This window comes from Nanorana parkeri, unplaced genomic scaffold (genome assembly GCF_000935625.1).
Source record: "Nanorana parkeri isolate BGI_ZX_2015 unplaced genomic scaffold, ASM93562v1 scaffold7, whole genome shotgun sequence".
Taxonomy (NCBI): Eukaryota; Metazoa; Chordata; class Amphibia; order Anura; family Dicroglossidae; genus Nanorana; species Nanorana parkeri.
Genome location: NW_017306275.1, coordinates 1,203,325 through 1,215,405, shown reverse-complemented (window position 1 = coordinate 1,215,405; position 12,081 = coordinate 1,203,325).

Genomic DNA, 12,081 nt, shown 5'->3' with positions numbered 1-12,081 from the left:
TATATAGTTGTGTGAAAAGGTGTTGGCCCCCTTCCTGATTTTTCATTGTTTTGCACGTTTGTCACACTTTAATGTTTCAGATCATCAAACAAATTTAAATATTAGTCAAAGATAACACAAGTAAACACAGCATGCAGTTTTAAAAGGAAGGTTTCTATTATTAAGGGAAAACAAAATCCAAACCCACATGGCCCTGTGTGAAAAAGTGTTTGCCCCCTAAACCTAATAACTGGTTGGGCCACCCTTAGCAGCAAGAACTGCAATCAAGCGTTTGCGATAACTTGCAATGAGTGTTACAGCGCTGGCCAACTCATCTTTGCAGAATTGTCGTAATTCAGCCACATTGGAAGGTTTTCGAGCATGAACCGCCATTTTAAAGGTCATGCCACAGCATCTCAATAGGATTCAGGTCAGGACTTGGACTAGGCCACTCCAAAGTCACGAAGGCTAGTGCATTGCAGTGCAATTCTTTTTGCACGGGACCCCTAATGCACTCAGACAGTGCAGTACAATGCACAAATATGTGCATTGTCGTGGGTTGTAAAACATGCTGCATATCTGTTACAGTATGCATTGTGGTTCTTTGGCAATCAATGGGCTCCTTTAACAGAACACATGTTATGAGCCCCTTCATATGTGTCCGATTATGCACATATTTTTGTGCACTACGATGCACTCAGCGGAATTCATAAAGGGTGCCACAGACACTTTTAAGATTTTAAGAATTCCATCACACGCACATGAAACATGGAAACATATAAATTAATTTGTCACTACTCAATTTGTCACTACTGTTGCAATCAGCATTGTGTCATTCAAAAGGGCAGCTGCCTTGGGTGGCCCTTGTGAAGGTACAGTGGGTTGCAGTGCTGAATCTGGAGTCCACAAATCAGTATATGCCACTGGCACCTAGGTGACCCCTCCACTGATAGTGTGTGTACACATAAGAATCCCACTGGTAGGCGGCCCCACCAGTCAGGGGGAGTTGAATGCCTGGCAAAACAAAAAACAAACACAGGGCGCCTTCCCTAGTGTAGGTGACTTTATTAAACAGAAATAAAAGCAAGAAAGTCATTCACAATGGAGCAATAGCGTTCAGCTTTCTATACACAGGTTCTGATGAAGGGGGCCTGCCCCAGAAACGCGTTAACCAGTGCAAAGCATGCAGTGAAAAAGGATTTGTCATTGCTCCGCAGCTGTCATATGCCGTGTCTGTTCCTTATTCTCCTGGATTGTACATGGTCTTCTGTGTACAGAAAGCTAAATGCTATTGCTTCATTGTGAGTACATTTCTTATTTTTATTTCTGTTTAATAAAGACACCTACACGAGGGAAGGCGCCCTCTGTTTGTTTTTAGTTTTGCTGAATCTGGAGTGTCCATACCAGACAGGCTCAGTGTTACCGAGCTCCCTGCCCAGTCAATGCTCCTGTTACACATGCAGACACAATGGCCGAGCCTTTTAGTGACTGGATAGCTGATAGTTTTCTTTTTCATGTCTGCCAATATACTGTTGGGTGTGCTGAGCCTGATGGATTATGTTTAGACCTATGTTCCTCATCAGGTCCACCTTTCCTTAGAGTTACAGTGGGCAAAGATTAATGGGTGACGCTAACAGACTAGTTCCCCATCAGGTCTGCCTTCCTTGTGATTATAAGCAGATGGCAGCAGGCAGGTTCCATAGCCGCTAGCGATCTGACAGTCCCAATGCTATGATGCAGTATGTTCAACCATGTGCCATTGGTTGCTAGGACGCTAGCGACCACCTGCATACTACCAATCAGCATTAATTGACAAACAGCATCCTAGCAATCGGTGACCATGGGGGTGGGGGTTTCAATAACTGCAGGTAAATAAGACCAAGGTGGTTGTGACCTTACTTATCCATGCACCTTAGCTCTGAAATGGTAGGATTTCTTACCAAGTTGGTTGACACTGTAGTATTTGAAAATCCTAAGGAGGTCAGCAATTTCTAGGATATTACAACCACCACATCTGACACCAACATTCCTTCCACAGCCAAACATTCTTAGATTACACATCTTACTCATTCCGATGTTGGTGGAACAACAACAGAACTGCATGCCATGGCTGCGTGCTTTTAAGTAATATTAAAGCCAAAAAGGTATTTAAAGGAGAACTATGGGGTTAAGGCTTTTCCCCATAGTTCTCCTTAGGGTAACAGGAGGACACAAACTAGCGTCCTCCCGTCACCCTAAGCTCAGTATACTGCGAGCTACTGCTCGCGGTATACTGAGACGCCGCAGCTGAAGCGGATCCCAACAATTATGTCTGTATCCGCCCAGCTGCGTGAGTGACAGCTGGCTCTGCCTATCAGCTGTGCCTGCTGTACCTACCCCCTCCCCGTCCGATCCGCCAGTCAGCGCTGGCGGATCGTAACGGGGAGGGGGGAATCCAGACCCTCCCCTGTCACGGCAGAGAGCTGTGACAGGATCGAGAGGTGAGCGAACGCCGGTATGTGTTCTCTCACTTCTCGATCTACTGAGCCGACCTGTGACAGTCTCATTGTCACTGGTCGGCTAGAACTATGAGGTGAGTGAAAAGCACTCACCTCATAGTTCTCCTTTAAGCTATTTCAAATGCTATTAAATCGCTTACAGTGGATGCTGCCTCTTTATATTATTTAGTTTCCTGCAGAATCAGCTGGTCTCATGAGCACTGGTCCTAACATCCTGTTTTAGGGTGGCTCCTTTGCCTTGCAAGGACCTATGGAGCCTCCCTTGTGTGTGCTAGTAAGCTGCGTGTGTCTCCACTATCACACAAGCAGAGCAAGGTAAATCCCTCCCCTCCCCCTCCCCCTCCCTTCTCCCTGCTCCAAGTTAATATATAGACAGTTGCTGGAGACTGCGCTCTCCTTTGTGATCTTGTACTGGACAGGAAGTTCAGGGAAGCTGAACTCAGAGACTTGGAAGCAGGTGTTCAGAAACATGATGATTGTAAGTGTTTGGGTAATAATGTATAGCAATGCTTTATGGGCAATGTATATTTGTTTGATCTGGATTCATTATTGAGAAAAAGTTTCATATTTTAATACTACTTGAATGACCCTGTTTCAGACACACTCCTTTGACTGGAAATGCCATGGATAAAGATCATCCCAACTGCAACCTTATGACATCAGCCATACTGTGAAGCAATTTCAGGCTGTTTAGGGGGATTCCAACCCTGATTCTCGAAACTGACAAATGCTCTGTATACACATATTCAGTAAACAGGACATGAAACACATACACAGGACAAACTACAAATCATTTCATTCTGGTGAAGAGCATTGTGAGCACTAAAATTAGTTGTACTACCGTTTTTCTTCCAGTGTTGGATGTTTTTAGCACTCCACCAAGTGGCAGTACACAGGGATATGTGTTTGGTGATATACTGTCATTTGTCTCCTAGGATTGTCGTAGTGCGTCTCTAGTTAAAAGACACCCATCATACCCGGGGTCCACTGACCCCCATGCTCATAGGAAATGCTGTTCCATATTTCGGCGGTAAGCTCAGTGCTGTCACACGTGCCACTAATGCTCATATCCATCTGATGTTTTTAGAACCGTACAGCTTACACTCACATTGCACTGCTGGACACATTACCATGTGACACTGAAAGACAAAAGCTATGCTGCAGCAGGAACACTTTCCATAAACTGTAAAAGGGAACATAACTCCAAGATAATCTGATTCCTAAAAATATTCACAAACAGGCTTCAACAAAGCAGACGAAAACCACCTACATGGATTACCTCCCATTCCAGGAAACCTCACATACTCTAGAAGCCATTCCTACACATGGGACACTTTCTCTTCTTAATATAGTGACACTTTGCCAATGCCAATACTATGACTTGAATTTAGCTAAATGATATACAGTATAGTGTACGTGTACTGACACTAGCCAATAATATTTCAGCTGCATACACTGTGAAAGTCGACTTGTTGCAGTTTCTTTTCATCTTTTATTTCATGTTAAAATAAATCTCTCCCTCGATATCGCACAAAACACAGATTTGCATTGAAGTCAATGGAGACTGTTCACACCTTTGCGGTTTGTCTCGCGGACGAAATCGCCCGTTGCACAAAAAGATGCAGGAGCTATTTTTTTGCGGTTGTCACGTGGTTTGGGTCCTATAGACATCTCTGTGCATTGAAAACCGCACGACAACCATGCGGTTTTCAAAGCACAGTCGCACAAACAAAAACGCGAGACAACCACGAGAAACCAGCTCACTGGCTTCGCCTAGGTGTGAACCTAGCCTTGACGTGGAACTTTCAGTTACTTACATGCATAGATAAGTTCCACACATGTCACATGTCATATACTGTACAGCAACAGTAACAAAAAAAAAAGCTGTACCTGTAACATTGTGAGTAGACATGTGCAAAAGAAAAACATTCGTATTCAGACAAAACAGATGAAAACGGAAAACGAGCCTCCGAATCTGAAACCGCAGGACAAGCGGCGGCCATATCGGCTGCCGGCTCGTTCTGCCCATGCGCACCGCCATTTTGGAGTAGATATTGGCATACACCAAGATGGCGGCATCCACATGGTCGAGCGCCTCCATCTTGGTGTATGCCTAGATCTACTCCAAAATGGCCGTCACCGTCATACGCTCTGCCTCCAAGATGGCGGGCATGCGCAGAACATGCTGGCGGCCAATATGGCCACCGGCTAGTTCTGAAAACGAATTAATGTATGCCTGAATATCGTTTTAGTATATTCGGGTATATATCAAATTCGTTATTTTGGACGCACCGCCGAATCAACTGATTTTCGTTGATTTGCATTCCAAATCCGAATGCACATGTCTAATTGTAAGTTTGTAGCAAGTCTAAAGGTGAAAGGCTGCAGAAGGGGACTGATTTGTGTCCATCATATGTGAACACAGCAATGGATGATACAGGCACAAGGAATTATCTTCTTTGAGCCAGCATTCCATTTAAGCACAGAATAGATAGCATGAATATGTGATGCCACACAATACACATGTAGGGAAACTCTGCTTTCACTCTGAAAGTCCTAGCCGCCTCATTGTAAACTGACAATCTGGCTTCAATGTTTCACTGACCAGGGACTAGTGCACAGAAGGAGAAATACAGAAAAGGAAACCAAGTGACATCAGTCTCCCAAGATGCATCTGTACAGCCTAGTCAATGTGTGACTGTAAAGTGCTGTTTATTTCATTATATACAGTATGTACATTTTGCATTTTGGCTGCTTTGTGGGCCAGTCATGGGACCGAGTAATAACACAGTGAAAGGTGCAGTAACCCTCCAATGTTCACCTTTCATTAAGTTAAAGGGGACCCCTACACACAAGGCCTGTTTATTCAGTGAGAGCCCCTCTCCATCAGCTAAACTGGGGGGGGGGACACCTGCTGGGGTAGAAAAGTTAGGTAAAGTACTTACTAAGTGGAATATATTAACTGAATTCTTTACCCCAGATGGGGAGGGGCTTTCACTGAATAAGCAGACCTTGTGTGAAGTGGTTTCCAATACTTGGGGTCGGTGTGGGACACGGCAGCTGTCACATGCCAGCTCTATAGATTGGAGAGCTGAGTGATCGTGTGTCCGCTGATTGCTCAGCTCACGGCTTCTCCCTGCAGAGAGCAGTGACTGTTACTCACGGCTCCCCGCAGGGATTCCCTGCTCCCCTCTCTGTTCCTCCAGCACTCATTGGAGGGACAGACAGGGGAAGGGGAGGGCACAGCTGGATCTAGAGAGTCAGAGCCAGGGGTCAATCAGGCAGCGGGGTGGATCCCAACATATGGTCTGGATCCTTCGTGGCTGCAGCATGGCTCTGCATTGTCTATCAGTGTATAGCTGGCAGTAGCCCGCTATATGCTGACTTTGGGCTACAGGAGTGCATTAGGAAATGTATTCCTGTGACCCAAAGAGAAGTAATGTAAAAAAAAAAAAGGTTTAGCTTTACTTTACCGTGAGAACAATGAAAGATGAATTCTGGTGGTTTGTCATGATTTAAGGCTATATGCACATTAAGTTTGTCTCATTTAAAGGAGAAGTATGGGGTTAAGGCTTTTCTTTTTCCCCATAGTTCTCCTTAGGGTAATGGGAGGACACAAACTAGCGTCCTCCCGTCACCCTAGGCTCAGTATACCGCGAGCTGTAGCTTGCGGTATACTGAGACGCCCCAGTATACCGCGAGCTGCTGCTGAGACGCCGCAGCTGAAGCGGATACCGACAATTGTGCCGGGATCCACCCAGCTGCGTGACTGACAGCTGGCTCTGCCAATCTAGAGGCCAGTCAGCGCTGGCGGATCGGAGCGGGGAGGGGGGAATCCAGCCCCTCCCCTGTCACGGCAGAGAGCTGTGACAGAATCGAGAGGTGAGCGAACGCCGGTATGTGTTCGCTCACCTCCCGATCTACTGAGCCGACCTGTGACAGTCTCATTGTCACAGGTCGGCTAGAACTATGAGGTGAGTGAAAAGCACTCACCTCATAGTTCTCCTTTAATAAACCCATATGTGCCCAATATATGTTCACCATGCTCTGTAATGTTATGGTTAATGTTCATAGAACCAGATGCTTTTCCATATGCTAACTCATGCACTCAGCTATCATGCTGTCTTCCAATATGATATGATGGCAGACAGTCTCTAATTTTAACAACACCCAGACTATAGCACATGTAATGGCAGGTAGCCCAGTTCTGTAATGGCTCACACCCAGGCATGTAACTAGCTTGGGGTCCCAGTGCAATTCAGTTACAAGGTCATGTACATTTTAATACTTCTGTTCTCTTTCACAATGTTTTTGCATCATGGAAAGGAGAGCTTCAACAAGGGCCTGATGTGTGCCATTGCTTACAGCCTGTGCTAGGAACTGCTTTATTTCAAAAGGCAGAGTTTCATGTTTGCTTGCAGTGTATATTACAATATAAAAATTCAAAGTGTAACTGCATCTTTGTTACTTCTGATCATCAACCATATGTGCATTTGGAGCAGACATTTGTGAATATACAGCTGAACATTGTTAAAGTCTTACATTGTCTTGGTACATTGAGCGGTGTAATATAATGAATAGTAAATACAGTATGTGCAGAGAAGGCATAAAGTAGGGGGAAGAAAAAGCAACAGGCAACAGAGAGAAGATAAATGATCAGGAGAAGAGGAGATCTTTTGTGGACAGGGGATAGTAGGCTGAGTGTCATCAACCAGGAACCCTTAAGAGAATACATATAGTGTGACTTACCATGGTCAAGGAACATAAAGGAAGGTAGATATTGGGGAGAGGGAGGTAGAAAGGGAGCCGGCCCTGTTCAGGGGGGTGAAATATCTAATTATTGCAGCGTTGTGGAGTTTCCACAGGAATTGTAGCTGGCCATGTCCCACTAAGAGTGGAACTGCTCATGAAGTGGAGGATAAAAAGAGAGGAGGCAGAAGTCATATAAAACTGTTATGTGTTCCTTTTCTTGAGGGTGTGAAGTCATGGTGCATCTGTTTCCATCAGCTATGACTTGTGGGGCTTAGCCAAAGGCATGGAGCTCAGGGGGAATGGCTTAGAACATTCAGGGCTCCTGCATTCTTATAAAATGTTAGGTGGTCTTTAATATATGCTTGGGAACTGTTTGCACAATGGAATGCAGGGTAAATCGGGAAATTGTTTGGAGGCAGTATACCATAAAAATGATAGCATTGAGACACTGCAACACAAATGTGTGGATGAGGCAGCAGCCTCACAAAACACAGGTGCCTAACAAAACACAGGGAATTGGAGAGTGTGTAAAAGTAAATGCATCAGATGGGATTAATAGCAGTGTGAAGGGGCTGCCAGAGATAGTAATGCACATATGCTGGAGGGATGGGAGAGCATTCAGAGAGTCTAATGTGGCTGGGGACGGGCCCTGATTTCCCACAAGGTCACCGAGGCCCGGCCTCGGGGCGGCAGAGCGCAGAGGGGCGGCAGCGGTGACCTTGTGGGGAAGTTGCGGGCGCCGGTGTAAGGTGTTAACCTGGCCTTGGGGCGGCAGGGAGAGTAAATCCGGCCCTGGCTGGGGAGCTAGCCAGTTAGCTGCCAGTGAGAAATTACTGCACACCCTGGGAAAAGAAGGACAAAGAGGTGAGTAGACTGCCCAGTGTTGTGTACACTGCTGAGGTAACATGTGTGGTGGAGATAAATACACTGATGATAACAGTATGTCTCTGTGTGCACTGGGGCTTGTCAGGGTTGCGGTGCAAAATTCCAGAACAGTTAGATGTGAGAGAAGGCGGACATGCTTTCCTGTTGCATTTATTCCTGGTGGCAGACTGCAGAGCAATAAAGCCAAAGTTATAATCCTTCTTTCTACCACATGGGAAAGAATTCAGCCTCACTTGTCTAGGTGGCAGCTGGTCGGGGGTGAGAACTATAATGTGCTGTGAGCAGCTGGTCAGGGCTGATCTCGCACTGTGCATGGAGTACTCTCAGGAAACAATGGTAAAATCCCCTGTGAAAAGAGTAGTTTTAACTTACCTGATAACTTGCTCCCGCAAGCCTACTCTCTCAATGCAATCCGTCCACCAAAGTAATTTCTCTTTGGCGCTCCGTCTGTCAGTCACACTGACATTATCACTTACAATGCAGGACCAGCAGTCCTGCATTGTAAGTGGTAATCCTGAGGGCACACCCACAACCCAGAGCATTTGAGGAAAGAAGAGAGTGCTGGCTGCTGGGGGGATAAGGTAAGGTAAGTAAAAGTGCTTTTAAATGTACCCTAGGCAAAAAGAAAACATTCAATCCTTGCAATATGGGGGGACCACACTACAAAGTTAGTTGTTTTAATTTAAAATATACCTAAACTCAATTTATTTCTCATTTTTTTGAGTAGGGAAGGGGGTTAAACCCCTGTCAGCTTTCGTTTGCCATCTGTTTCCACCACAAGTGAGAGGAAATCTCTCAAAATTGAGGCATTTTTAGACAGCTGTTATATGAACAAGTCACAAGTCAAAATGTTCGATCTTCCCTCATTTGTAGTCCCAGTAACAGTGGTCCCCAGGAAAAATAGGGTGAATGTGCAGACAGCAATAAAAACTTTATAGTGTTTCTAACCTTTCACTGCTCTATCCAAATCTAAAAAAAAAATGCCTTCGGATATACTTTAATAAAGTATTTTTCTAAATTGCATACTAGTAAATGGGTAAGGGGGATCAATGGATCATCATCCTCTTTTTAGCAGGCTGGGCTACTAGAAACTTTCAAAAACATTTTGCACTAGTGGGGCAGATAGGGGTTAGATTTAGCAGAGCATTTGGTCTTGGGTGCTTATTTAAATCTCTCTCTCTCTCTCTCTCGGCAGATAGGCTTCACTGTGTTGTATCTAAGTTTTGATGTGGGAACTGTCATTGCACACTATTACTTTAACTTTAGGACAGCTGTTGTTGAACATCATGGTATGCATTGAAAGAGGCGTGGGAATGCAAGGCTTGAGAGTTATTTCGCTCACACAAGGGGTGACATTGACTCGGACATTTCTTATGAACTGCTTCTCTGGTGTAGGTCTGGGTTCTCTTCTCTGGTGTAGGTCTTTTTCCTATAATGTCTGCCTGTTCATACTATGGAATCTACAGGCATGTTTATCTCTCTGTCAGTGAACCTTACAATGATTTAGGATCCATCCTAAACCTGAAAGGACAATTCAGCAGTATAGTAGAGGAGATATTCAAATTAGATAGTTTGCTTTTTTTCTGCGTCTTTTTTTTAAAATAGGGATAGAACCGGTTTTAATGCTATATATAATACAATACAAACATACATTTCTCAGTTGCAAATGTTCTGACAGGCTCATAATGGTTGTAATGGAAATAGCAGGAAGTGTGGGGCTTAAAGTGAGCTGGTCACTTTTTTTTTACATTTTAGATGAAGCAAAGTGTTAGGTCAGCCCCTGGATTCCTAGATGTCTTGGATACTCCAACAGCAAGATCTCACTGCCATGGTTCCTAACTCCTGTTGCCTACTTAGGAGATTCCTCTTTCCTTTGCATGTTCCATCAAATCCTGTTTTATTCTCCATAAGGCCAGGTTCACGTTTTTCTGCCGTGATTGTGCGCGATTGCACACGCGGAATCGCGACTGAAAACTGCACGATTTGCTGGCTTCGATTGGGGTTCAAATATATGGCACCACTAGTGCGATCAGCAGTTGTGCGCGATTCCATGATTTCGCGCACAATCACTGAGCGGTCACGGATTCTTATCGTCCAGTTTGTGTGCTGCCAGGGCACAGAGTGCTTCTGCGTCCAGATGCGAGAATTTAGTTTATTTACTTATCTGAATGAGCCCTAACACACTTTTTAGGGTCACAATGCTCACTCATTCTACTGTGTCAGGACCACAGAAATAGGGCAGGACTATTGAAACCTTGTCCTGTCATTTTGCCCATAACCTAGATGTGTGGCGTCCTGTAGTTCTTAGAATAATACAACTTACCGTCTTGTCTTGAATTGTATTGTGATTGTAATGTCTTCCTGATATTGTTAAAGCACTGCGCAAACTGTTGGCGCTAAATAAATCCTCTATTATATTAATAATAATAACAACAGTGCAGCACAGCCAGAGAGCACAGTAAGCTATCAGGTCCTGACCTATCGATCAGATATAACAAAACACTTAGAATGGTATCTTTAATAGATCAAAAGAGAGCACATAAGAAAATGTCATTGTTAGTGTTAACATACCCTTGAAATCAGAAGATAGATTCCATTTGCTATCACTTGTCTTATTAAGTATTTTTGTCATAACAGGGAGGAAAATGCCCATCTATCCTGTAAAAGCATTGACTACGAGAGCCATGTTATAATAACCATATTTGACCATTTTATGACAATCAAGGATTTCACAGTGGTTTACTTGCTTTCCTGTAAATCCCCAGCTGTTAGAATATTACACATTCTGTGTATTCCCAATTGTGTTGGATGACAATGCAGTCTTCATTTCCCAGAATTCTTCCTGAGACCACCTCCATCACAAAATCACTTCCGCTATCAAGGAAATATCTGCTAAATTTCGGTTGTTCAGGAAACGTCCTTGTCCAGTTAAGACTGGAACATTCCGTCCCTAGGCACGAACTGATGTTATGTTCTTAACAGTTTAATCACTTAATTACTGTCACTAATTCTATGTGACTAATATACCCAACATTATTTTTTTAAGTAAAAACATAGGTCATTACAGTACTTACAACAAATATTTCCCAAAGGGTGTTCATTTTCACAAAACTGTCTTCAAAGGGATTTAAGATAGATTAATGGATTATACAAAAAAAACAAAACTGTACATTTCTGTATAAGATAATTACATGGTATGTGTACTTGGTCATTTATTACTTAAAAAGTTCTTGCATTATCAGATATCGAGATGAGGTTTTTACAGAATGTGTATACTTGCACCACCTGAGTGAAAAACTACTAATTTAAAGAACATTGGATGGTGACATCACTGCTGAGGATTCCGAGTCCTGCGAGAATGTGTGCCGGAAAATCTTCTCATGAAATATCTAATTCTCAGCTTTCCCAGGATTCCGTGGTGGAGTATTGATAACTGGCACCTATAGGAAGTTGCTGGAAGCAAGAGTGTAATGAGAGTATTTTATTTACATTTTTCTTGATATTTTTTTTTTTTACCCATTGCTCTCAGTAAGGCCTCATTCACACTGCCGCGCATATACACGCGTATCAGCGCGTATGTGTGTATTGTACCATATGCAACATATGCAAATAAATGGCTCCATACACACAGCCGCGTATGGAGCCGTATATTTGCGTACCGTATATATGCGAAAAAACAGAATGGAACATAGATGCGTCCGGGCAGCGTATTTCTGTGTGTTTACGCCCATATACGCGTGTTTTTGCGCATACACGCGTATATATACGTGCGTACGTGCGTACAGCACATTCAAAATTCCATTACGAGTGATGTATTCTGGGATTGCATATAGTGCACGCATGTGCGCATATACGCTCGTATATACGCGCATAGACGCTCGTATACACGCAATATACAATTTTGCTTGCGTTGTGTGTGAATGAGTCCTTAGTGTTGTTAATTTTGGTTGTGGTGTTGCTGCAAAGT